Here is a 27,719-nt window from a genome sequence, read left to right on the forward strand (position 1 = left end):
GCTCTGCTGAGAAGCAACTCGAGGGGAGCTCCCCAACACTCCTATAGAGACAAAGTGACCAAAGCACTGGCCCTGAGACTTAGACCTGCACTGAGCTCTTGAGAACCTATGAACAGATTTCAAAACTGACATTAATAACTGCATCACCTGTTTTATTTTTAAAGTGTTAGTGAGTTGGAATGTATGATTTAATTACAATGCCTGACAGGCATCACTGAAATGGACGCAACAATATTAAAATAATAATGTGATAATAGCCAGATTCGACTGAAAGCAACTCACCAAATTGAGGCTCAGAAATTACACCAACAAATTGGTATGACTTTAAAAATATCACATCTCTGCCTATGTTACAAATGTGTTGACTACAAAAACTCAATCATCATGATCCAGAGTCCCATTGACTACATTAGATTAGTTAAAGCCTGCATTCCCATCTGATATTATCATTCCTCTGTGGGCTAACTATCACATAATGCATCACATAATGCATAATTTAACAAAGAATCAAGGCTTAATAGTTAATTTTCCTTTGTTTTTCCTCAGAAAAACTAATTATCCTTCAGAGCCAGTCCTTGTTATCATTAGTGACATCTTAACCAATGGTGCAGCCGACTCACGTCTGGGGATTCTGGACACTCTGCGGGGCACTCGGCCCGGGGGTGTGGCAGCAGGAGGGGACACCACTATCAACCTGTCCTCCTCAGGCTCACCAGGCCCATTAGAATAGGTCAGCCACTACTCCACTACACTCACATCCGAGGTCACCCCTGCAAAACAAAGTCCGCATTTCTCAACACCCTTCACCTTTCAAAACCCACAGCAGCAGACACACTGACACTCATGCCGAAGTACAAATGCCAAAATCAACTGAGAAAAATGTGGGCAGGTGTTATTCTTTATTTCTTTATCTCTAAATAAGACCCAGTAGGCAGCAATAATGAACAGCTACTGTGTTTTCTGTGGACAAAGACAGTTTTTTCACTGATGAAAATGACTAGGAAATGCAGTAATCTAGTCTAGAAAAGAAAAAAACTGAAACAGACTGTGCCCCATTCAAAACCCAAGCTGTAATGTTTAATTACTGTTCAGTTTTGCCCAGTCTCACAGCTGGTTTCTCAGCACACACTCATACACACAAGCAAACACATTCAAACAAATGACAAGACAGCAGCTCCAGCTGTCAGCACCTTCGGTGGGGCTGTCCTCCACTCTGGAAGCAGCCATCAGCTTTCTGGAGGGGATTCCATCCAAGCGAGACCTTGCTACTAAAGGAGGGGAGTAATCGGACCTGCAGGGAAGACACAGAGACAGAGGAGAAAAGTGAAAAAATAATAACAATCAGCACTGCTCTGACAGTTATCTTTACAGAGCTGGAACAGAGCTGTCAATTTTGAGATCCCTAACCCCACAGGCAAGAATGTTGTGATGTCCACCACTGGTGTGTTCTGACTTCCTCATAGTCCACTGCCTCCTCTTCTCCATAAAGCTGAAGGTTACTTTCCATTGGGCGCTCCAAGGGGCGCCCTGTCTGGCTTGCCTTTCCTGAGTCCCTGGGCATACCCTAGGCCCTGTCGGGCAAGGGCTTGGTGCCTCGAGAGATCGGGGGCACGGGTTTGATTCCATTGAAGACACAGCGGCAGGTTGTGGAGCACATCTGAGAGGCTCTGAGGAGCTCTGGGAAGGTCCTTCCCTGGGCTTCACCTGAAGAACACAGACAGGGCTTACACATACTGTCTGTACATAACGTTCTGAGAGGAAACTATATTTCCACTTGACCTTTAAGAAGAATAAAGGGTGAGGACTGCTTGTCTATTGTGAAGGCTGTAGTGGTTAGTCAGGATGGCAGTCTTCCTAACAAGTTGCCATTGTTGCTAAAACACTACATCAAGTCCCCTGCTCTTTCACCACATGGAGGTCAAGATTGTGCAAACCAACTTGACTGTAACCACTACCAGTCTTCATAATAGGCAATCAGTCCCCAGTCTGATACTTAACAGTAATCAATAGTACTACTATCACCAAAATTGGAATCAAAACTGCAGTTGTCAAAAATCATCCAAACTACCATTATCAATGTTCCTCAATTTTTATGATCACTTAATAAAAACTGAGCAAGATGAAAGAAAGGAGAAAGAAAAGGAATGGATGTGTATCCTTCCCTGCAGTGTTCTGGGAACTGGGGCAGAGGGATCTGCACAGAAGACTGCTCTCCTTCCTGCTGGATCAGGTGCTGGACATGCCAACATTAGGGTCCACATTCCTGCAAGCTGGCTGAGAGCCCAGACCCCCAGCAGCTCCTGGGGCTGTGAGAAATCTACGCTCTACGCTGGAATGTCCGCAGAGAGGGCAGGAAGTCTTTGTAGGCACATTGTCCCCACCATGGACGGGAGCTGTCAAAACCAGCCAAACATAGCTCATTCCTTGGTTTTCCCAAACATTGAAAGATGTTAAGGATTAATATAATTAACTAGCATAGCATTATCATTACCAGCCCAAGCATCATTTGTATATCATTAGACATCAAGTATCAAGTATACCATTAGACAGCCCAAGCCTTAGCTGTTAACTAATGCATATGCGTGGAACTGTGTATCCAAAATCCATTGGGAGTTTTAATGCTATGACTAAAGTTCTGTTGAGAAATAAAAAAAAAAACATTTAACAGCTTGTGAGATATCAAATCCTTTTTCATCTAAAAGTCCAGTTACATCTATGAGCCAAAGACACAACCAAAGCACAGGCAATCTGGTGGGAAGAGAAGAAATGTCAATAGCAGGAAGCAGCACTCCCCGAATCAGTTTCTGCTGTGACTCTTGGGCTACTCATCAAGGATTTGCTTTTTGCTTTGAAAATTTCACAGCCTCTCACTTCTTTGTGAAAAAAAAAAAATTTGCAAGATTTAATAACCGGCCTGAGAAATTGGGACTGCAGATCCCCTTTCAGGCCTGACCCTCCTCTGTGAGCACACCTCTCTCTCTGTCGGAAGGGTTGGTGGGGCTCAGGAACTGCATGTCCGAGTCCTCTCCACCACTGTTCTGTGACATCCTCAGGAGCCCTTTCTTCCCTGAAACCTGGGGTTGGTAAGGCTCTGGGATAACTGGGTGGGGAAAGAGAGTTGCTGGGGTTAACAAAAAACTAAAACCACCTGTATTCTGGCCAGAATCTACTGCAAATGAGTTTGCTTACTCTGAAGGAGCTCCTTGGGGTTTTCTCTGTAAATCTGGAGATATCATCACCTTGTGAGCTTTTGTCACCTGATGATCTACTGCCTCACAGAACCAAAACGTCGCACCCAATACTCTAAAACTCTGGCACGCTATCTGTTGCTGTGTTGCTAAAGCTGGAGTTGAAATGTGAACAGTAATGTGTACTGGCATATCCACTCCTAAGAGTTCAATAAATCCTGGGTTGTGCTGCTATCTCTAGCGTGGCTTGATTTGTGCCCATTGTCTACAGATCACTTCACATGTCCGCAAGAGTTCACATTACAGTTCTGAAGGTCTTTGAAACTGATTTGTTGCAACCCTCTCTGATAGGGCAGTTATCTTAAGGGAATTTTCTTTTTCAAGAACCAATTTTGATCAATTCTCAATTCATTCATCCATCCAACACTTTATCCAATACAAGGTCATGAGGGAGGGAGCCGGAGTCACAGGGCACACAGACACAAACACAGACATGCTCATATACTCACATCAAAGCCACTTGTTCCAGAAGCCAATTAACCTACCACCATGTCTTTGGACTGTGGGAGGAAACTGGAATACCTGGAAACCCATAAAAACTAGTGCTGCACGGCAGCAATGCCAACCACTGAGCCAACATGCCGCCCATTAATAACTCACCAAAATCAGAACGATCCTCAAAATCAATAAAACAATACAATGATCCCCAAGGCCAGTCTTACTATCCTCTAAACTTTTACAAAAGGACTCCAAAAAACATTCAAGAAAACGAATGTTAGAAACATAATGTTTTTACCACATCAGCAGCAGCAGAAGAGCCTTTTCTTGATGTAAGGCAGTTTAAAAAGACAGAGCAGAACCAAGTATACAGTAATACAATTTTTTTTCCCTGATCCTGGAGAATCCTGTATCATGGATAAAAAGGTAAGTTTATTTTCGTTTTGTACAGTTATGAAGGTGGGATGTTAGAAAGGAATAGTGTCAAGTCTGTAATAAATCCCTCTTCACAGGCCATTAGAGAGTTTTTGTTACCAGTGAGGTTTTGCATGTAACTCTGGTACCAGTCCCTATTATCATTATGACATCTTAACCAATGGTGCAGCCGACTCACATGTGGGGATTCTGGAAACTCTGCGGGGCACACGGCCCGGGGGTCTGGCAGCAGGTGGGGACACCACTATCAGCCTGTCCTCCTCAGACTCACCAGGCCCATTAGAATAGGTCAGCCACTGCCCCACTACACTCACATCTGAGGTCACCCCTACAAAACAAGGTCAAAATATCTCAACACCCTTCAGAACTGTCACCCTTTTCACCAATCTCACAACACCACAGCCCACAGTAGCAGACACACTGACACACACACCAACCTCAACACAAGGAGGGCAAATGCAAGAACTGACTGAGAAGAATAATTGGCAAGGTCTTTATCTTATTTATCTCTTTAACTCTGAGTCCCAGCAGACAGGAAGTTTCAATCTCTACTGTACTCTACTGTAAAGCACAGAAACTTACTTTCAGTTTTGCCCAGTCTCAAAGCTGGTTTCTCAGCACACACTCATACACAAAAGCAAACTCATTCAAACAAATGACAGTCCAGCAGCTCCAGCTGTCAGCACCTTGATTGGGGCTGTACTCCACTCTGGAAGCAGCCATCAGCCTTCTGGAGGGGACTCCAGCCAAGCGAGGTCTTGCTACTAAAGGAGGGGAGTTATCAGACCTGCAGACAAGACACAAATGGAGACACAGTGGAGAAAAGTTAAAAAATGATAAGCACTGCTGTCATCTTTACAGAGTTTGAGCAGTGTTGTCGACTCTGTTCACTCCCTTGCCAAGTTCACAATCCTGCTTTGAAGCACATAAAACCACAAAAGATGCCAGCTTGAACAACAACCTAACTTAATCAACACTCTCCACTCCAGCCCCCACAAAAAAACAGAAAAGATGTTCATAAAAGTAGGAGGCTACCTGTGTGGCAGTAAGCAAAAACAAAGTTACAAGTTTGGAAACGAGCTTCAGTGCACTGTTTATGAAAGCCACAACCGTCTTGAGCTGTAAGGGCAGCATTTTAATTGCTCTGAATGTGTACATTTCTGAGGGCCGTGTGTCATGGACAGGCCTGGGTTGGGTGTTCGGCGGCACAGGCTTAATTCCATTGGAGAAACAGCGAGAAGGCACAAGCGTGGCTTTAGTTAGCACAGGGCAATTCTCACAGGCTTCACCTGAAGGACACAGTAGGAGGTATTCCTATAAAATTATAAAAGCAACTAGATCACATTTATTTTCTAACCACTTTATTTAATTTAGTGTTGCAGATAGCACACCAGGAAGTGAGCCAAGAGCCCCAGTGCTGCAAGACAGCAATGCTCATCACTGTACCACCATGCTGCCCATCAGATCTACACACTTATCTAGGAACCCCAGTGCAATAGCGATCTACATAGAGTTATTCCTAATTACTGTATATCCATATGCAGACTTGATCAGTTATTTGGAACTAAACTATGGAAGAACCCTGGAAAATTCTCCTGAAGTTTCTACAGATTTTAACTCAGTAAAAACTCATCCCCAGTACTGGAATACGACCATGCCAGCTGAGCTCTTGGTTAAGCTAATTCAAAAGTAGTTGGATACCATCAATGCTCAGTTTTTGAGTTTCACACCTGCCTTCTTTCAAGTAATTGACTGAATGAAGTGACTGGACCTTTTGAGATTAAATTCACATTGCAGTCTACAGTATGATACAATGATTGAAATCACCTGGTTTAAGTCTTTGACAAAGTGGCATCACCAAATACTAATTAACAGAGCATCGATGGGATTAACCTGCTTTGCCAAAGTGCACTGATTCCCATTATTTGTGTTTGTGCAGTCACCTATTGTGTTGATTCCTGGCTTTTCAATGCATCTGTCCTCTGCTGCTTCTATTTCTTCTCCCCTGTCCCAAACCCTCTCATGGTAAAACAGCAGCTTCTTCTGATCTCGCCATCAAGCTAGAGAGTAAGATTGTTCCTCTTTAGAGACTGATACTTACTGATCGGTCTATTAAAGCAATGCTTCTCAACCCTGCTTCTGGAGTGTCTTACTTTTCCTTCTGGCTGATCTCTAAATGATTGAGGCTGAATGATTCTTTTTATTTGGTGATTTGACCTTTTCAACCTGTTTCTACTTTTAAACTTTGGTTTCAAAGACTCTGCTATGGCCATGTTATGCAAACAAAAACAACTGACAAATAAAATTCCACCTACTCTGCCCTCAGTTTTCTTATTAAGTGGTAGTTGCCTTATTTGTGTCTAAGCATCTCTTAACAGGAGAAAAAATGATGGTATGATGTTAAAAACATTTTTTTACGGTAGATTTCTGGCAACCACAGCTGCCAATTTCTTACCGTAAATTTTACAGGATGTTTTTTACAGTGCATCGACGAGAATACAGAGGTTTAAAAAAAGAGAATAAGCTCAGTGATAGTTTTATGTGGAGGCTGTGAACACTTTCACATGTCGTGGTCTTTAAAATGCATTTGGTTCTGCGTTTCCCTTCCAAAGATATGGACAGAAGAATATTCTAGCGTGGTCAACAAATGGCTTAAAGACGACAGTGAAGGCTGTGGAAACAGCCACATGTATTTTGTACGCACACAAGTGTTTTCATAACTTTAGGAGTTATCGTGAAAAGTCAACAGTCGTGCCAATTGTAATCGCTTTTATTTTTAAAGACATTTTAGAAAAGTGTCATCTATGTGACCCAGTGGTGAAGAGCGGCCTGTTCTGCCAAATCCACTAGATGGCGCTACCTCTTAGCTCGCGGTTCCTGTCAGTTGAGTTCAGCGTTCTGCGCATGGGCAGTAGGGACTAAGAGGCAGTGAGCGACCGTTAAAAAGCACCCGAAATGACTCCAGAGAGTTGTAACGGTAAATACGGTGTTGTTTCCCTATTTGCACCCTAATTGAGTATTAATCGGTATTTCATAGGATTGAGACAAGATTAGCAAGAGGGGTATTAGATTTTAACGGAGTACACTGAGGCGGTAGCCAGTTTTTAGACAACTTCTCGGGCTAGGGATATCTGTTTATTGATTTGTAAGTAATGGGTTTCACATGCTCCTTGTATTTTCTGTTCCTTCATTCTTTACAGAGACTTATGTTTAGCACCGTTTGTTAAGTGTACGCAATTGTGAGTCTTATACTAATTATTGTCGTAATGTAGTTCTCGGTGAGGTGACCTGCCTATTTCTGTAATGTCATTTCTTTCTTTTTTTGTTGTTCAGTGTAGATGCGTTTCTGTAACGGGCAGATGGAATGTAAAAAACTGTCAAACTAAACATGTTTTCTTTGTTTTCCCCTCTGCGTGAAAGAACCACTGCCGTATTTTGTGTATATAAAAATATCGTTATATGTCATTTCTTTTATTTTTATTTTTTAAATAGAAAAAAAGAACCCCCAAATTATATTTGTGTCCTGTGCTAATTATTCTTTGCCAGGCTACGTCTATACAAAAAAGTTGCATTTAATACCACTCGATATTAATATATTTACAGAGGTAAGCTTTCGGATCGTGTCGTTTCTTTTTTTAAAAGACAAACGCAAGATTTTTTCAAATAGCTCCACACATTTTCTCATATGCACGTATTCTCCAATATCATCACAACAAAACCATAAAGTTTATTCCACAGATATGACACTATTGTGCAATAAACCAATAAATTAAAGAACTAGCAGAACCCCAATAAAAACACCCGGCCAGCACAACATGTTAATATCATACCTTTTTACCAACAAAACCGCAAAAGCAAAAAACAGCAAAAATATAAATATATCCCATTTTTTTTACCTTATTCTGAAGCATGATGTATATCCAAAATAACCCAGACTATCTTATCTCCAAACCTGGAGGCTATTGAACGTTATTGACTTTGTAGTAAATGTGTGAAGAAGGACCGCGAAAAATAAGGCGATCTGATTGGTAAAAAGCGCTGTCAGTCATTGTATTTTCAGCCATTCAGAGGCCTTAGGGGGTAAGACTTCCCCTAGAAGCCTCAGGCTTCATTCCGCCTGCCTATTAGCTGTCAATCATTGACTCAGAAGGGCTAATCAATCAGTTTTTTATCACTGTCTTCTCAGTGCTCCTTTTTTACAAACTGGAAGTGAACTCTGAGGTTTTCTTCATTACATAACAGCAGATAAAGGCTCTTTAGCAGTGTCTAATGTTTTTTATTCTTATTATTTTCAATATGTTTATGTTTTTTTATTATAGGCCTGAAATTTAATTCCAGGTACAGTCTTCTCAAAACATGATGTCGAATTTTTTCTTATTGATCAATTTGTCCCAGATTTTTATCCAAGCTAGTAGTCACCCAGAACAAGGTTTTCAAATCATCCCCAGGGCGCTGACAGGCCTAGAATTGAAAATTCTGACCTCTGAATACCAACAAAAAAAAACATTTTTGCCTACTGTTTTTGTTTTTGTTTTTTCATATGTTTGTCTGCAGAGTGGACACATTAAGAAATATAAGAGATTTGTTCACACTCAAAGCCAAGGGGGTTGTTTTCAATTTAAGACCCGAAACCAGGCTCTTGCTATGTTCTGCTGCAGAGATATAACAAATGTTTAAGGGGGAGGAAATTCCAGGCAGAAATTGGCTAAATGTGTCAATGGTTAGAACTGGTTCAGATCAAAGATCAAGCACAGATCAAACAGCAGGATCTCACACACTGGGACTGATCTGTGATCTGTGATGTGGTTGAGTGTGAATTGTGGTTCTCTAGCAGGCACAGTCTGTGCTGTGCTGAAAAAAAACCATTGAACAACTCTTAAGCATAGTGTAGTTTTTGTTAACAAGTTTATCAGTGAAAAGGCCACGGGCATTTTTCCTCCCACCTATGTTCTCAGAGTAGAATAGAATTTATTATTAGCACAATTTATTACAGTGCTAAATTTAATATTATTGATTACTAATAGTTTATGCTAACACCTAACTTTCTTAACGCAAGAAATACTGCTCAATACGGCCGTATATCACTATAGGAAGCATAACACCGTAGCCTCCAATTACCCAGACCACAAAACAAACAAATAAATGTTAAATGAAACGTCAAAAGAAAACTGAGGACATAAAGAAAGGGTTTCAGAAATCAAACAAAGCTTTATTCCTTTTGCCCAAATCGGGAGACATTAGAGGCTTGCCACACCCGGACTGTTACAGTAACACATTAGCAAGTTAAAGCAATTACGTTGAAAAGCCGGGTGTAATAATTGTTTTCTTCCTTGATGTTCTGATCTCCAAGGCAGTTTTTTCCGCAGCGAATGTGGATTCCGTCTGGCATTGCCAGATTGTGAAAAATAAAAGTATTTTATGAAACACACGTTTGCGATTTTAATCAAGATGGGGGTAAGGGAGTCTTCTCTATGACACTCTCCCGTATAAAATTAACGTGAAACAAAACAAAAACTAAAAATAAGATACAGGTACAATCGCCAGACATTCACAGCATGTAAATGTTTTATGATATGTCTATGTTAGGAATGTCTGTCGATTGTATCTTATTTTGAGTTTTTGGTCAGACCACAGCCAGGACCCGCCGGGCCCCACAGCCCCATCTGCACACACCCCCACAAACCCACCCGCACACACCCCTTCTCCTGCACCTCGCCGCGCCCGGCCACCACTGCGTCACACAGCTGCCAGCGCACCTCACCGCGCCCGGCCACCACTGCGTCACACCACACAGACGGTGTGACGTGAAAGATGGTGACGTCACCGTGCAGGCGAGCAGACACACTCTCTAGTCAGGCGTACAGTATGTGTTAAATATATTTAGATCTTTGAATTAATATTATTATTGATTTCTTTAGCCTCACAGCATTGTCCAATAATACGCTTCTTGTGTCTAATTTTTAGTTAAGCAGGATTTGAGCTACAGACCATAAAAAAACAGGATTCACTTTTTCACATATTGATGATAACGATATCGGTAACAGTCTGAAACTATCCATTGTTGTTAATAAATGACTTAGATTCGAACATGTTGTGATATTTAGAAATATAAAAAAGTCAATAGAGTGTCCATAATATTGCTATTTTCGTTTTTCAAGGTAATGTTTGATAAAAGAAAACTCATTGCGATAGCTGGGTTATTTTGCTTATAAGTCAGGCACTTAAACCATCACGCTACTGAGACAGTCACATAACAAGTGGTGAAACAGCCGTACACATCAATAGATATGTGTATATACTACTGTGCTACAGTACATGAATATAATTATATTGTTAATAATTTTTTTATATATGCGATTCCATATTATATTCCCTATTAATCAAATTCTAAAAGTATGCTTCTGTTTACTCTGGTATCGAGCGTATTCACAGAAAAGCTTAAAACTATCACTTTTCTCACAAAGTACTGAATACTGTATAAACGTACAGTAACATGGTCAGAAGGAGCAAGGAGCAAGTAAAAACGTTTCCAAAATAACCACATGTAAAACTTTGATTCTTAAAATGTTTAGGGAGAAATGGAATACTGGTGTGCATTTTTTCTTTCAAATACCAAGACCATCCATATACAGTACAGTTTACATACAGTAATATTTTTGTTCCTAAATTAATATCTTTAATGAGCATGTGAAAGGCATGGTGAATCGGAGATTCTCAAGAATTACTTTGTATGATTGGAAACAAATGTGTGATTGGATCAATGAAATGCTGTGGCGTTATTTTTTGTCAAAGAAAACAATAGTCTTTAGATTTACAAAGAATGTGGACCAGGGTAATACTTTGAGTTTACAGCTTGTCCAAGGTCATTCATTATTAATACTATGAGTAATATCTTCTGTAAAGACTTTGATGGCGAAAGCTCAAACGCTGTACATGAGAGGTTGAGCTTTATTAGCTCCACCTGGCGGTAATTCCGGACACTAATATCTTACTTGCGGTATTATACGATAACCCGTGTTATTCTGGGACACTCCCACCACGTTTTACCGCAATATAATCCGCTCGTTTTGAATGGCTGCATCTGTAGGAATATAGTTCTTTGAGTGTAATATTGTGAAAAGCCTTTGAGAAATATTTGAACCCTAACCCTAACTAACAAAACCCCAAGCTAGGTATCCCTTCCTAGAGCACCGCATTGGATCCCAATCCTCCGCAGTCAGCCCCAGCGTGACACTAGGGTTAGGGTTTTATTCCCATACAATGTAGACAGTTTTTGATGGCATGGCTGTGTTTTAGGGCTGAAAGCATACTTAGGAATACAGTTCTTTCAATGTTTTCTAAACATTTTTTTCCTGACCTATATGGCTGCATACAGTGCTTTGCCCCAAAAGGGAATGGTGTCTGAATTGCCCGACAATCAGCAGTTCAATTAACCTGTTTTAACTTTCAAACTCTTGCCATGGGCTTTAAAATCACAGGCATGTTAACAAATAAAGCCAAAATGTATTAGTTGTTTCTTTTAGGCCACGTAAGCATTAACTTACATTGATTACACTAAGGGGTGGAACGGGCAGTACGGGAATAATTACGATGGTGGAGCATCGATAGTGTTACGCCAAAATAACAGATTTGCACCTTTTTTTAGTCAAGAAGAAATACAAAAAAGAAAAAATCTCCCACTCCTCCTCACTGAAACATTCATCGCAGTGGCAGCTCCTCCACCTTCTTCATCTCAAAACGCGACTCTAACTCCACAAAAAAGATGAACGAGGTCGGATCTTGTAATTGGAATTGCATTTTCCAAATTCCCAGCTTGCAAATTTATTTTAATTTGTATTAATTTTGTATTAGATCGCGTCTTATGTAGGTCACGTTCTCAATCTGTAAAGCGCCACGCAGCAATCAAAGTCTCATCTCTGAACTCACAATTGCATTATTACTGAGAGAGTGACGCATTGCTCAAGGGGTTAAATTGATCGTAGTTTCTCAAATGTTATTACTTTAGCTAAAAAAAACATGCATGGCAGCGACAGAGTTTTATTTTTGTGTGGTTACTGCGCATCTGCAACCTTGCAACCTGGTAAAGGTCAGGCGAAGTCTATTTTCTAAATTAGATTCCGGTTTTCTACACTGTGTAACCAAAGTGGTAAAAAATACTGTTTTTTACATTGGGTGTCAGCAGAAATCTCTGTCGATTTTCCATTAAGACCAGCTTCAGTAAAACATCATGCAAACGGTGCCCTTTTAAGTGCTCCCATTTTACTATCCTGAAAGCAGCTAATTCGTTTGATAAAAATCGATGAGTATATCAATAAAGATGTTAATTTGTTCAGTTCAAGATTTGTAAAAACTCGTGTGAGGGCATGGGGGTGTAGCGACGCTTTCCAGCACGTGGTGAACCGATGCGACCGCCTGTAAGAGATGGAAGTCGCAAGCGCATCATTGTCCGAGGATCAAAGCAACAGAAACGTTTTTTTCAAGCAAAGCAGTATCTTCGTTCATATTTTTATAAATTGAAATACAAACATATCCAAAAACGATAACGAGTAAAGAGTGGGGTGTGAATTCGAGCACTGGTCTTGTTACTTTTGGATGTGTGCTTACTTCATTCACTTGCAGTGGCTTTCTAGTAGTCTCACCTTGTAGTCTGTTTTCAGATCTGACCTTAAGACCCTGGCAGTCACATACAGTAGATCTTATGATGTATTCTGTATATTGTCTTCTGTATATTGATTTATTTGGTGAAATTATCTCTCGTGAATGTGCACTTTCCTAAGAAAACAATGTCTTCTGAAAACTGCTATGTAAAATAAAGATTAATAATTGAGAATCTCTTTAAAAAAAATAAAACTGCAGACTAAATTTGTAACTTGCACAGTTCTTTAAATCAGGAGTGTCAGACTCAATTTCTGGAGGGCCTTGAGTCTTCTAATGTTTGTTCCACATGTTCTCTCAGTTATATGCTATATACATTATACTGTTAATGCAGCTTCACAGTTATCATCACTTCCGTTCAAATAGTCATTATTTAATCACACTGATTCGGCCTTTTTGTTTTTATTGGAATTTCTGAAATATTTCGACATATACTGTTTTTCCACCATTTCTAGCTCAAATACATACTCAAAAATCTTGAAATTAAGATGCCATTATTAGACAAGTCCAAAGCGGTTCATGGAGGAAATAGAAACATATCCTATATCCTATACAAATTGATCATGCTAGTGATTCCAATACTTATTTCTGATAGATTTTTAATGCCTTGGTATACATATCACATGGGCAATATCAATCGCCAGACAGGATTGTACTATAGGCATCTGGGTGTTTATGTTGATTCTTTAATGGTCAAATTAGAACAATAAAATTACAAACAGAATGTTTGGGTACAACATGAAGTGTGTAGCTTACTCCCTTCAGCATTGAGACTATACATAAGGTTTACAACACTAGTAAAATCGCATTTATAATACTGCATTCATTTTTATTCACCATACCTCTAAAATTACATTAGGTAATTAAATGTTCACACTTTTAAAGTTCAGTGGATTGGTGAATTCATAAAAATGAAAAAAGAAAAAACCAACCAAAAACAAAAGTAGTGAGAGATATTCCAGTTTATAAAAAACCAAGGAGTGTAGATGGGGTCAACCATTTTTTTGTAGCAAAAGAGCCGCAACTTGAAACTAAAAGAGAATTAATTCTTGAAAAATGCCGTGGTATTGATGCTTCAATAAAATGGCTGGGCTGCTTGTTACTTTGGAGAGCTGTGGGTGCTTTCAACAGGATTCCTAGTTAGGTGTCTTAAGGCCCAATCTGGGCTCCTTGAAGTAGCAGCTAGAAATGGGATCTATATACAGTTAGGGGTGGCTTCTCTTTGTTCTTCAGATTACAATCTGTATGTTTCATGTTGTTTTATAATCATCAAGGAGTTGACTTGAATTAACACTCCTCTTTTATAAACATGCTGCCTTTAAACTCTACAATTACCAATCAGCAAATAGACAATGTTAGCAGTAAGTACAGCCCCCTATTACTGTGTCTCCAGTTGTAAATTATAGAATAGAACTGCCTCCTTAGAGTGTGCTGCATTTTGGTTTATAAAATCATTAAGAAGAGATTCAGGAAATTCCATAAAGGTCTGATTGTTTGTAATCCCATATTTTTCATGTTTGATTTATACATTCCATTACATCTATCAATATGCGATGTTACCGTTGTAATGCTTGAGTTGAGTACTGATAACACATCACAACACTTTGAGGAGTTTTGATTGAGTGCCAGTTTCAGTACTCGTCATTTATAATGAAGTAAATCAGAATAGTTTGTAATGAAAACTGTGTTAAGTAAGTAGACTGGAACCAGTGATCTCTCTGTCCGAATTTTGACATTTTATTGAAATAAAGAGAAGTTTACTGTTTGGACTCTGTGGAAGAAAAGGATATTGCATAAGTTTCTACTGTTCTGCATGCAGTCCTTAGGTTCATGTTCTCCAAAGAAAAGAAAGTGGGATTGATGAGCCCAAGACCTCTACTTAAATTAAATAGAAATGATCACTATATCAGCTAACTGTCAACATGTTTACTAAAAATGATCTACAGATTTAAATGTCTCTTGCAGTCTTTCTACTTAAAATATGTAAGGATATTATTAAGGTTCAATTACAGTACATGGAAAAGATAAGATATGGAAATTAGCAAAACGTGCATTTACTACAAAAACTATGCCAGTTTTCTTGAAATCAAACATTAAGCATTAACAAGCACTGAGAACTTCATTGTTCCTGCCTCTCAGATGGACAGAGATCCCTGGTCTCCCCAACCGAGTGGCTCCTCTGAGAAAGACCTGCAGTTCACTAGAACAATGAATATAAGTCAGGAAAATGCAAAACGTGCCAAACACTTTGGTAAGTACCTGATTTATGCTTCCTAGACTTTTAATTTCAAGATGAGTGATGAGTTGAGATCTGTAGTTATCACTGTGTGTACAGTCTGTTTTGAATTCTTTAGCTAATTCTGAACCCAGAGAAAAAAGAGTAATTTAGGTTCACAATTACTCCACCAAAATCATTCCAAACATTTCTGACCATGGTGTGGTAAAGGAAAGTGAAGTACATTTCCCTCCTTGTGTGAGGAAAAAGACATGTGCTCCTGGTAGGGAGTAGTCTGTGTCAGTAACATGCTGTATGTTGGCAGGGCTTGAGGAGATGAAGTGGGCTGTGCGTGTGCAGTGCTACAGTATATGTATGAAACACCAGGCACATTGAGAGCTCCTGCACGATTAGCAGTTGCTATACAAAAAGATTTTCTGCTGTCCCTGTCAGAGCTGAGGACATGATCAAGATAAATTGGAATCAGGACTATATTAACAGAGCTTTGATGGGATTAACCTGCTTTGCCAAAGTGCACTGATTCCCATTATTGGTGTTTGTGTGGTCACCTATTGTGTTGATTCCTGGCTTTTCAATGCATCTGTCCTCTTCTGCTTCTATTTCTTCTTCCCCGTCCCAAACCCTCTCATGGCAAAACAGCAGCTAGTTCTGATCTTGCCATCAAGCTAGAGAGTAAGAATATTCCTCTTCAGAGACTAATATTTACTGATCGGTCTATTAAAGTAATGCTTCTCAACCCTGCTTCTGGAGTGTCTTTTACTTTTCCTTCTGTCTGATCTCTAAATTATTGAGGCTGAATTATTCTTTTTATTTGGTGATTTGACCTCTTCAACCTGTTTCTACTTTTAGACTTTGGTTTCAAAGACTCTGCTATGGACATGTTATGCAACAAAAAACCTGACAAATAAAATTCCACCTACTCTGCCCTCAGTTTTCTTATTAAGTGGTAGTTGTCTTATTTGTCTCTTAGCATCTCTTAACAGGAGACAAAATGATGGTATGATGTTAATTAGTATTTGGTGATGCCACTTTGTCAAAGACTTAAACCAGGTGATTTCAATCATTGTATCATACTGTAGACTGCAATGTGAATTTAATCTCAAAAGGTCCAATCACTTCATTCAGTCCATTACTTGAAAGAAGGCAGGTGTGAAACTCAAAAACTGAGCATTGATGGTATCCAACTACTTTTGAATTAGCTTAATCAAGAGCTCAGCTGGCACAGTGGTATTCCAGTGCTGGGGATGAGTTTTTACTGAGTTAAAATCTGTAGAAACTTCAGTAGAATTTTCCTGGGTTCTTCCATAGTTTAGTTCCAAATAACTGATCAAGTCTGCATTGGGATATACAGTTATTAGGAATAACTATATGTAGATTGCTCTTGCACTGGGGATCCTAGATAAGTGTGTAGATCTGATGGGCAGCATGGTGGTACAGTGATGAGCATTGCTGTCTTGGTGTCTCACTTCCTGGTGTGCTATCTGCAACACTAAATTAAATAAAGTGGTTAGAAAATAAATGTGATCTAGTTGCTTTTATAATTTTTTAGGAATGCCTTTCCTACTTTGTCCTTCAGGTGAAGCCCGTGAGAATTGCCCTGTGCTAACTAAAGCCACGCTTGTGCGTTCTCGCTATTTCTCCAATGGAATCAAACCTGTGCCGCCGAATGCCCAACCCAGGTCTGTCCATAACACACGGCCCTCAGAAATGTACACATTCAGAGCAATTAAAATGCTGCCCTTACAGCTCAAGACGGTTGTGGCTTTCATAAACAGTGCACTGAAGCTTGTTTTCCAAACTTGTAACTTTGTTTTTGCTTACTGCCACACAGGTAGCCTCCTACTTTTATGAACATCTTTTCTGTTTTTTTGTGGGGGCTGGAGTGGAGAGTGTTGATAAAGATAGGTTGTTGTTCAAGCTGGCATCTTTTGTGGTTTTATGTGCTTCAAAGCAGGATTGTGAACTTGGCAAGGGAGTGAACAGAGTTGACAACACTGCTCGAACTCTGTAAAGATGACAGAGCAGTGTTTATTATTTTTTCACTTTTCTCCACTGTGTCTCCATTTGTGTCTTGTCTGCAGGTCCAATAACTCCCCTCCTTTAGTAGCAAGACCTCGCTTGGCTGGAGTCCCCTCCAGAAGGCTGATGGCTGCTTCCAGAGTGGAGGACAGCCCCAACCAAGGTGCTGACAGCTGGAGCTGCTGGCCTGTCATTTGTTTGAATGAGTTTGCTTGTGTGTATGAGTGTGTGCTGAGAAACCATCCGTGAAACTAGGCAAAACTGAAAGTAACCTAGTAGCTCTAGGTTTGAACAGTACAGCACAGTAGAGATTGAAACTTCCTGTCTGCTGGGACTCAGTTAGAGTTATAGAGATAAAGAGGATAAAGACCTTGCCGATTATTCTTCTCAGTCTGTTTTTGCATTTGCCCTCCTTGTGTTGAGGTTGCTGTGTGTGTCAGTGCGTCTGCTACTGTGGGCTTTGGTGTTGTGAGATTGGTGAAAAGGGTGACAGTTCTGAAGGGTGTTGAGAAATTTTGACCTTGTTTTGTAGGGGTGACCTCAGATGTGAGTGTAGCGGGACAACGACTGACCCATTCTAATGGGCCTGGTGAGCCTGAGGAGGACAGGCTGATAGTGGTGTCCCCACCTGCTGCCAGACCCCCTGGCTGTGTGCCCCGCAGAGTTTCCAGAATCCCCACATGTGAGTTGGCTGCACCATTGGTTAAGATGTCACTAATGATAATAGGGACTGGTACCAGAGTTACATGCAAAACCTCAGTGGTAACAAAAACTCTCTAATGGCCTGTGAAGAGGGATTTATTACAGACTTGACACTATTCCTTTCTAACATCCCACCTTCATAACTGTACAAAACGAAAATAAACTTACCTTTTTATTCGTAATACAGGATTCTCCAGCATCAGGGAAAAAAAAATTGTATTACTGTGTACTTGGTTCTGCTCTGTCTTTTTAAACTGCCTTTCATCAAGAAAAGGCTCTTCTGCTGCTGCTGATGTGGTAAAAACATTATGTTTCTAACATTCGTTTTCATGAATGTTTTTAGGAGTCCTTTGGTAAAAGTTTAGAGGATAGTAAGACTGGCCTTGGGGATCATTGTATTGTTTTATTTATTTTGAGGATCGTTTTGATTTTGGTGAGTTATTAATGGGCAACAGTATGTTGGCAGGGCTTGAGGAGATGAAGTGGGCTGTGTGTGTGCAGTGCTACAGGATATGTATGAAACACCAGGCACATTGAGAGCTCCTGCACGATTAGCAGTTGCTATACAAAAAGATTTTCTTCTGTCCCTGTCAGAGCTGAGGACATGATCAAGATAAATTGGAATCAGGACTATATTAACTCCATAGACATCTTCATAATAAACAGTAAATCAAACTTGGGAGTAAAAGTAGAAACGATAAAGGAAGTGCATCTAAAACCATGAAGTAAAGAACAAGCTACAGTACTTCAGCGTTGCTGAAGCTGATAGCCTGCAACAAATATTTGGATTAGATCCTTGTATCATTTAGGTGCAATCTACAAAATGAGCTCTTCACATTGGGAGACCTTATGTTCTTAATTTTTTAACTTAAAAATAACAGAACATCGAGTTAACTTCATACACTGTCTTAAGAGGCAGAAATTAGGTCTAGAAATAACTACAGCATTACAATACATACAGTACAGAAAGAGTGGAGAAATAAATGCAGTGGTATTGCTGTACTTGCATTTAGTTTCCGTGATGTGCTTGAACAAGTACTGAGCCAACATTCTAAGGCATATGAGCCACAGGCAATACATAAAGAATGGAGAAGCAAGGTCAATTATGATTTCAAAATAACGACTTTATTAAGCACTTGAAACCACCAAGAAACAGCAGAGAATAGTTTAAACACAAATAACGCAAGTTCTGTCTCTTTCTGATGTCTTCACTGTGATGTTTCATTCTTCACCATTAAGTCTCTTCTTCCCCTTGGAAGTCTAACAGACACAAAGGTGGGAGAGTTGGTAAAGGTGGAAGTTGGCACCAGGATAGACAGACGGGCTGGGTGATCATGTGCATGAAGCATACAGAATACAATACATCCATCAATCAGTCAAGCAACATCACTGGGAGCCTCAAGCTCCAGCCCACCTGCATTTAATTAAGGGTGTACCAGAACAGGCCTGCCACAGTACTTTCATTTTTCATCTTTCACACAATTCAGTAATGACTAATTCATTCACTGATTATGAATAACATACATTGACAAAAATAAAGTAGTTTTTAATTAGTGAGTGATACCTTTAAATACATTGGAAGCTAAACATATTCCAAATTAGTTTTTTTTGTGCTTAGTACTATAAATGTAAAAAGAATAACCTAAATAATGCATTGGTAGAAAAGTATTACAATATTTAATATCTATAATCTATAAGTTTCTAGAGCACATACTACATGTAATATTCATTTTAACAAAATAAACAGTCTGACTATTAATGATGTATATTGTCCCCTATTAAGTGTTTGTGAATGTAGATTGTGATTTTAGACATTTTAGACCTACATTTTCAATTTAAAGGAAATGAAATGTTTCCGTTTTAAAATTAGAGCTGTACTGTAAAATACAGGACCGCAGACCACAGACAGTACCTTTTGCTCAAAGTCGGTGCTTCAGGGAAGACAGCAACCGCTGTCCAAAGTGTCTGAAATGACAAATCTTTGCATGAGACTCATTGCACTATGGAGTTGCAAAGCTGGCTCCTTGAAGGAAATCACCATCTTACCCATCTTGGAAAAACGCGAGGTTGTACCTGGTTTCCTGGGAGGCGTCTTGTGCCAGCCGAGTGGCAGCAGGCAGGATGCGGTTGGTGATATCCCTGGGGAGGTTACGTGCGCCCATCCTCTCCACCAGGTCTGCCAGGTGATGTGCCATACACGCCCTCACTCTGGAGTTTAGGTGTATTGTATATTACTGAGCTGTTACTTTGACTGAAACCATATCAGCTTGTGACCTAACCATTGCCAATGAGGACCTCATTTTCCAGTGCTTAACCAGATTTCTTTTAAAATGATAAAAGTTTGTATTTCACCGTCTAATGTTGTTTTTACATTTTTGTTAAGTATTTTAGCATTGTATGGCAGCATGGTGGCGCAGTGGTTAGCATTGCTGCCACGCAGTGTCCAATGGGTTCAATTTTGGACGTAGGGTGCTATCTGCTTGTGTGTTCTCATGTGTTTCTGGTGTGAGTGTGCACGTGTCTGTGTCCAAGGTTTGGCCGGATTTACATCCGCTGTTTGCAGAAATAGGCTCCAGCTACCCTGTGACCCTGAACTGGAGAAAGTGGTTAGAAAATGAATGGATATTAGCATTGTAGTAAATATTCTTTGTTACATGCTTTGATTTCAAGCTCCATGAAACGTAAATGACCCTTCATAGCTCCTGGAGTCAGACACAAAGATTCTGGGTATTATTCTATTCTGTATATTTCTGCCCTCACCTCAGACCTCCATTCAGCAGTGTGTTGATTGCACGAGCAGGGGTACAGCTCTGCACCATGCAGTCTAGTGTGCTGTCTACGCCTTGTCGGATGAAGGTGTTGGATTCTCCGGCTTTGTGCAGCAGCACCTTAACTGTGTTGCTCAGTTTCGGGTCCATCCCTCTCTGCAGGTAGGTGAACATGTCTCCCAGACACATCACTGCCATCCTAGACACAACTGATCGCAAGTTCTTCACCTGGGGAAAGGCAAACCACTGTTAGCACTGCAGAGCCTCGTCTGTACCCCTCTCTATAAATGGGTCAAATGGATACAAAAACGGTGAAAAGCAATCATCCAAATTAACAATTAATATTTTGGAGAAATCACACCTCCTGCAGAAGCTCTAGGGAGACATCATGCAGTCTGCTGATCAGGATGGCGGGGTGGTGTTGGGACAGACGCCTTATGAAGGTCAGTCCGTCAACCTTCCTCTCCCTGAATTCAGTAAACAGAAAGAAATACATCAACCAGGACAAGGAAAGAGGTCTAACTGTATAGAGCTATGGGCAACAAGGTCTGTATTTTCCCTAGTCAGAATTGTATTCATAGAAAACGGAATAGGTGGATGCTGATTGTACTCTTTTATGCCTACCAGTCGTCAGAGGCCAGAAACTGAAGGCTCTGGGTGAGCGTCAGCTCAGGCCTAGAGAAGCATCGCAGCCCAGGGTGCTCTGGACCATTTCTCCTCTTCCCTTTAAGGGCAGGGGACAGCTCATCTAAAGGTCACAACAGAGTGGGGAAACATTCTGTGATCAGTTTGGTCACCACTGATTTGACTAAACCAGATCGTGAAAGGCTTCTGCCTCAGGGTATCAGTAAAAAAGCTCTAGAAGAAGGAAAAAACCTGACCTTGAAAGAAAGTGGTGGAAGAAGGTGAGAAAATCAGTGCAGATGTGAGGGAGATGCTGATCTGACCTGCAATATGGGGGGTACTGTTCAGAGGCAGAAAAATGACGTTATCCCTCTCCTCTGCAGATCCATCCCTCCTATCATGCGCAGGCGTTTCTTAACACTCCCCGCGCTCCTCTTCTGGTCCTGGACGTGCCCCATCTTGTGGGCTGTTACTGGTAGGTTTGCTTTCTGCTGTAATAACAGACAAGCACAAGTCAACCCTGGGGAATCTAGGCTCAGCACAGTTTTGGGACCAGCTGGACCAGTCCTGGTAAAAGTTTTTACTTTCAGTCCTCTGATATATTTACTGTAGGACCCCAAGACATCAATTGTTTCACAGCATTGAATAGTGATTCATAGTATTCATATACATATACATTTACTTGTACTTGCTCCACCTAAAAAAACAGTACTGATGTATTGTCAATATCAATGTCAGTGCCAGTATTAGCAAATTAGAAACTGAAATTGCAATTGCGTAGCCAGCAAAAAATCACCCTGGGAACAGGATAGTGATAGGATAGTGTTTAGAGTAATCAGCTGCTCAGATCTCAGCTAAAACTAAATTGCACAAGAATATATCATCTGTAGCATAAACAACTTGGAGTGTAAAAAAAGAATCCATACAAATTGACAGAACAGATCTGATTTAATTCACTTACGTTTTCTAAAAAGAGAAGAACAAAACACTTTCGTAACTACTTGTCACCCTCAGGACTTGGTTGCTGTTGTGTGTATTTTTAGGGGAGTACAGTATAAAACAAATTTCGCGTACAAATACAGTATATTCAGAGTCTAATCACAATCATTAAAGAAACAAACACAATTTAAAAACACTTCCATAAATGCTATATATTTTTGGGTACTGCGTCTTACAATTATTATTATTGGATGCCATTAGAGTTGTTCATAACATTTACTTCACTAGGGACAACAACATCCAAGAACTGAATGTTTTGTGAATGCTAGCAATACCTACCTAGAAAAATTTGGTTTAACCCATCTGGTTAATAGGCAGCCTCCTGGCCATAAGACAAGCAGTCTCGAACCCCAGTCATTTGAGTGAACCGAGGGGTAGCTGCAAGGTGGAGATGGGGTGTAGGAGGAATGTTTGAGATAAATGCGAAGGGAGGTGTTGGAGTTCAGTATACTGTATGTAGCTAGTTTTATAATGCTGGTGATTAGGAACAGCTGTGTGAGATTGACTTGTCATTGTTATCCCTCCCGAACGTCAGTTAATATCTTCCATAGTTTGCTATATCTGGCAAGCCTTCTTGCATTTTATTTTGAGTTTCCTCTATATTTTGCTGCTGTAACATAACTTACAGCCATATGACAGCAACTTTATAATGCTGCTTATAAAATTAAGTACAGTACATAGATGAAAGTGCCATGCAAGGGATTTGATAGGTGTTTTCTAAAAGCATGCTAAAGGCTTTCACAAGTTATCCACTAGAATGTAAAAATGTTTAGATAAATAACTGTGCCTGATCATTGTAGGCAATCTGGCTGGTCCCAAGATGATCAAATCCCTCAAATACCGAAGATGCAAATACCACTGTAGATGAAAATAGAACTTATTAGTCCTGTTTCATTGTTATTTCCTATATACTGAACCCCAAGGTCTACAAAAACATTAAAAATGTTTTAATTTCTGAGCTTTCTGAGATAAATAACTGTGCCTGATCATTGTAAGCAATCTGGCTGGTCCCAAAATGATCAAATCCTTCAAATACCAAATATATTATAGTTGGAAAAGAAACATATTAGTCCTGTATCATTATTATTTCCTTTATAGTGAACCCTTGAACACATTTTTGCTGTTTGTTATTATTGGGTCAATTCCTTTCCAGGCTGTATTTTTACATCTAAAATACTTTAATATTCTATTCCAGAATACTGTCTGTATAGGGCTTCAAATACTATAGTTGTGAATATTAGGTCAGTACGTAGACAGGACTTGATCATAATATACTGTAGTTACACTTGTGTGCTATGGCATTACAGTATGCAGAGTACACACGTGTGCTGATGGAGACATTATTACCAATCTTGATTGTTTTTGATGTCTTGATGTGAAGTGTTTATAAATAAATATACTGTAGAAGGTATTATAAAAAACTAAGACATTGATGAAACACAAAAATGAAAGACCTACAGAGCATTTTCAAACTCAAAAGTTTTGTTTGTAAAAAACTCAAAACAAAAGCAAAGAGAAATAAAGGCCTCTTACTCACCTCCTCGACCTGGGGGTGACTGTTCTGTTGGACTGCCTGCCCATAGACTCGCGCCAGGGACTCGACACTTGTGTTGCCAGTGCTGGTGCCTTGCCCAGGGCACGACATCAGGCTCTGCTGAGAAGCAACTCGAGTGGAGCTCCCCAACACTCCTATAGAGACAAAGTGACCAAAGCAATGGCCCTGAGACTTAGACCTGCACTGAGCTCTTGAGAACATATGAACATATTTCAGAACCAATATTAATAACTGCATCACCTGTTTTATTTTTAAAGTGTTAGTGAGTTGGAATATATGATTTAATTACATGGTCTGACAGGCATCACTGAAATGGACGCAACAATATTAAAATAATAATGTGATAATAGCCAGATTCGACTGAAAGCAACTCACCAAATTGAGGCTCAGAAATTACACCAACAAATTGTTATGACTTTAAAAATATCACATCTCTGCCTATGTTACACATTTGTTGACTACAAAAACTCTATCATCATGATCCAGAGTCCCATTGACTACATTAGATTAGTTAAAGCCTGCATTCCCATCTGATATTATCATTCCTTTGTGGACTACCTATCACATAATGCATCACATAACACATAATTTAACAAAGAATCAAGGCTTAATAGTCAATTTTCCTTTGTTTTTCCTCAGAAAAACTAATTATCCTTCAGAGCCAGTCCTTGTTATCATTAGTAACATCTTAACCAATGGTGCAGCCGACTCACGTCTGGGGATTCTGGACACTCTGCGGGGCCATCGGCCCGCGGGTGTGGCAGCAGGAGGGGACACCACTGTCAGCCTTTCCTCCTCAGGCTCACCAGGCCCATTAGAATAGGTCAGCCACTGCCCCACTACACTCACATCCGGGGTCACACCTGCAAAACAAAGTCCGCATTTCTCGACAACCTTCACCTGTCAAAACCCACAGCAGCAGACACACTGACACTCATGCCGAAGTACAAATGCCAAAATGAACTGAGAAAAATGTAGGCAGGTGTTATTCTTTATTTCTTTATCTCTAAATAAGACCCAGTAGGCAGCAATAATGAACAGCAACTGTGTTTTCTGTGGACAAAGACAGTTTTTTCACTCAAGAAAATGACTAGGAAATGCAATAATCTAGTCTAGAAAAGAAAAAACTGAAACAGACTGTGCCCCATTCAAAACCCAAGCTGTAATGTTTAATTACTGTTCAGTTTTGCCCAGTCTCACGGCTGGTTTCTCAGCACACACTCATACACACAAGCAAACACATTCAAACAAATGACAAGACAGCAGCTCCAGCTGTCAGCACCTTGGTTGGGGCTGTCCTCCACTCTGGAAGCAGCCATCAGCTTTCTGGAGGGGATTCCAGCCAAGCGAGGCCTTGCAACTAAAGGAGGGGAGTTATCGGAACTGCAGACATGAAAAAAATCATAACAATCAGCACTGCTCTGACAGTTATCTTTACAGAGCTGCCAATTTTGTGATCCCCAACCCCACAGGCAAGAATGTTGTGATGTCCACCACTGGTGTGTTCTGACCTCCTCGTAGTCCACTGCCTCCTCTTCTCCATAAAGCTGCAGGTTACTTTCCATTGGGCGCTCCAAGGGGCGCCCTGTCTGGCCGGCCCTTCCTGAGTCCCTGTCAGGCAAGGGCTTGGTTCCTTGAGAGATCGGGGGCACGGGTTCAATCCCATTGAAGACACAGCGGCAGGTTGTGGAGCACATCTGAGAAGCTCTGAGGAGCTCTTGGAAGGTCCTTCCCTGGCTTCCCCTGAAGAACACAGACAGGGCTTACACATACTGTCTGAACATAACGTTCTGAGAGGAAACTATATTTCCACTTGACCTTTAAGAAGAATAAAGGGTGAGGACTGCTTGTCTATTGTGAAGGCTTTAGTGGTTAGTCAGGATGGCAGTCTTCCTAACAAGTTGCCATTGTTGCTAAAACACTACATCAAGTCCCCTGCTCTTTCACCACATGGAGGTCAAGATTGTGCAAACCAACTTGACTGTAACTTCTACCAGTCTTCATAATAGGCAATCAGTCCTCAGTCTGATACTTAACAGTAATCAATAGTATCACTATCACCAAAATTGGAATCAAAACTGCAGTTGTCAAAAATCATCCAAACTACCATTATCAATGTTCCTCAATTTTTATGATCACTTAATAAAAACTGAACAAGATGAAAGAAAGGAGAAAGAACAGTGGGGCCAGTCTTACTAGCCTCTAAACTTTTACCAAAGGACTCCTAAAAACATTCAAGAAAACGAATGTTAGAAACATAATGTTTTTACCACATCAGCAGCAGCAGAAGAGCCTTTTCTTGATGCAAGGCAGTTTAAAAAGACAGAGCAGAACCAAGTATACAGTAATACATTTTTTTTTTCCCTGATGCTGGAGAATCCTGTATCATGGATAAAAAGGTAAGTTTATTTTCGTTTTGTACAGTTATGAAGGTGGGTTGTTAGAAAGGAATAGTGTCAAGTCTATAATAAATTCCTCTTCACAGGCCATTAGACAGTTTTTGTTACAAGTGAGGTTTTGGATGTAACTCTGGTACCAGTCCCTATTATCATTAGTGACATCTTAACCAATGGTGCAGCCGACTCGCATGTGGGGATTCTGGACACTCTGCGGGACACATTGCCAAGGGGTCTGGCAGGAGGTGGGGACACCACTATCAGCCTGTCCTCCTCAGGCTCAGCAGGCCCGTTACAATAGGTCAGTTGTTGTCCCGCTACACTCACATCTGAGGTCACCCCTAGAAAACAAGGTCAAAGTTTCTCAAAACACCCTTCAGAACTGTCACCCTTTTCACCAATCTCACAACACCACAGCCCACAGTAGCAGACGCTCTGACATACACACCAACCTCAACACAAGGAGGGCAAATGCAAGAACTGACTGAGAAGAATAATCGGCAAGGTCTTTATCTTCTTTATCTCTATAACTCTTACTGAGTCCCAGCAGACAGGAAGTTTCAATCTCTACTGTGCTGTACTGTTCAAACCTAGAGCTACTAGGTTACTTTCAGTTTTGCCTACTCTCACGGCTGGTTTCTCAGCACACACTCATACACACAAGCAAACTCATTCAAACAAATGACAGGCCAGCAGCTCCAGCTGTCAGCACCTTGGTTGGGGCTGTCCTCCACTCTGGAAGCAGCCATCAGCTTACTGGAGGGGATTCCAGCCAAGCGAGGTCTTGCTACTAAAGGAGGGGAGTTATTGGACCTGAAGACAAGACACAAAAGGAGACACGGTGGAGGAAAGTGAAAAAATGATAAACACTGCTCTGTCATCTTTATAGAGTTCGAGCAGTGTTGTCAACTCTGTTCACTCCCTTGCCAAGTTCACAATCCTGCTTTGAAGCACATAAAACCACAAAAGATGCCAGCTTGAACAACAACCTATCTTTATCAACACTCTCCACTCCAGCCCCCACAAATAGGAGTAGGAATCAGGTGCGCAGAATAAAGTCTTGAGTGAAAGGGCTGGAGCACCCTTAAGGAGGGGGAGCTATAATCGTGACACCCTGTGGTTCAACTGACAGGGAAGAACAGTGAAACATGTATCACCCAGCTAAGAGCTTTGTCTGGGGAGAATAAACAGTCTTGTGAGGGATCTGTTTACCTAAAGATTAGATCCTGTAAATCCCTCATAGCCTCCCTAAGTCTGTCCCAGTCCAGTGCGTAGAAGGGGTTAAACCTAAAGTGAACTGTTAATGGTGTGTTGGTTTCTCTGTTATGGGATACTTGAGCACTTCTGTCATGCTTGTCTCACTTCACAGTGTGCTATAGAGTTACGTATATGGGGAGACGGAAGGAGGCCACAGGACTATTGGGGCAGCGAGTTTTACTTCCTGAGTACCAGATTTTAACATTGATTCTACCATTTACGTGCACTTATCATGCGAATGTGGGTGGTTCTATCCCAGATCTGTTGGGTTGGGATGTTATGCAGCATTACAAGTAATGACTATCCAGAACAGGGTATCACGTGGCTTCAACTGACTGTGATCACTCAGTATGTTGATGGTATTCTGAGTGCTTCCCCTGACGAGGA

At 40.6% G+C, this 27,719-nt stretch overlaps 2 long non-coding RNA genes across 3 annotated transcripts; both read left to right on the forward strand.

Moving 5' to 3' along the window:
* The first annotated feature begins 7,053 nt into the window (after nt 1-7,053).
* On the forward strand, nt 7,054-17,266 carry LOC148673318 (uncharacterized). Of its 2 annotated transcripts, XR_015936198.1 has the most exons (4): nt 7,054-7,098; nt 14,916-15,027; nt 16,589-16,691; nt 17,094-17,266. It is a non-coding gene; the product is annotated as an uncharacterized LOC148673318 (long non-coding RNA). The 2 variants fall into 2 exon arrangements; XR_015936197.1 differs by lacking the exon at nt 17,094-17,266 and having other exon boundaries at nt 16,589-16,763.
* A 3,226-nt stretch (nt 17,267-20,492) lies between these two features.
* LOC148673319 (uncharacterized) lies at nt 20,493-23,186 on the forward strand. The gene is made up of 2 exons (XR_015935997.1): nt 20,493-21,600; nt 22,925-23,186. It is a non-coding gene; the product is annotated as an uncharacterized LOC148673319 (long non-coding RNA).
* The last annotated feature ends 4,533 nt before the right edge of the window (nt 23,187-27,719 follow it).

Source organism: Lepisosteus platostomus, chromosome 4 (genome assembly GCF_059453375.1).
Source record: "Lepisosteus platostomus isolate fLepPlt1 chromosome 4, fLepPlt1.hap1, whole genome shotgun sequence".
In the NCBI taxonomy this organism is placed as follows: Eukaryota; Metazoa; Chordata; class Actinopteri; order Semionotiformes; family Lepisosteidae; genus Lepisosteus; species Lepisosteus platostomus.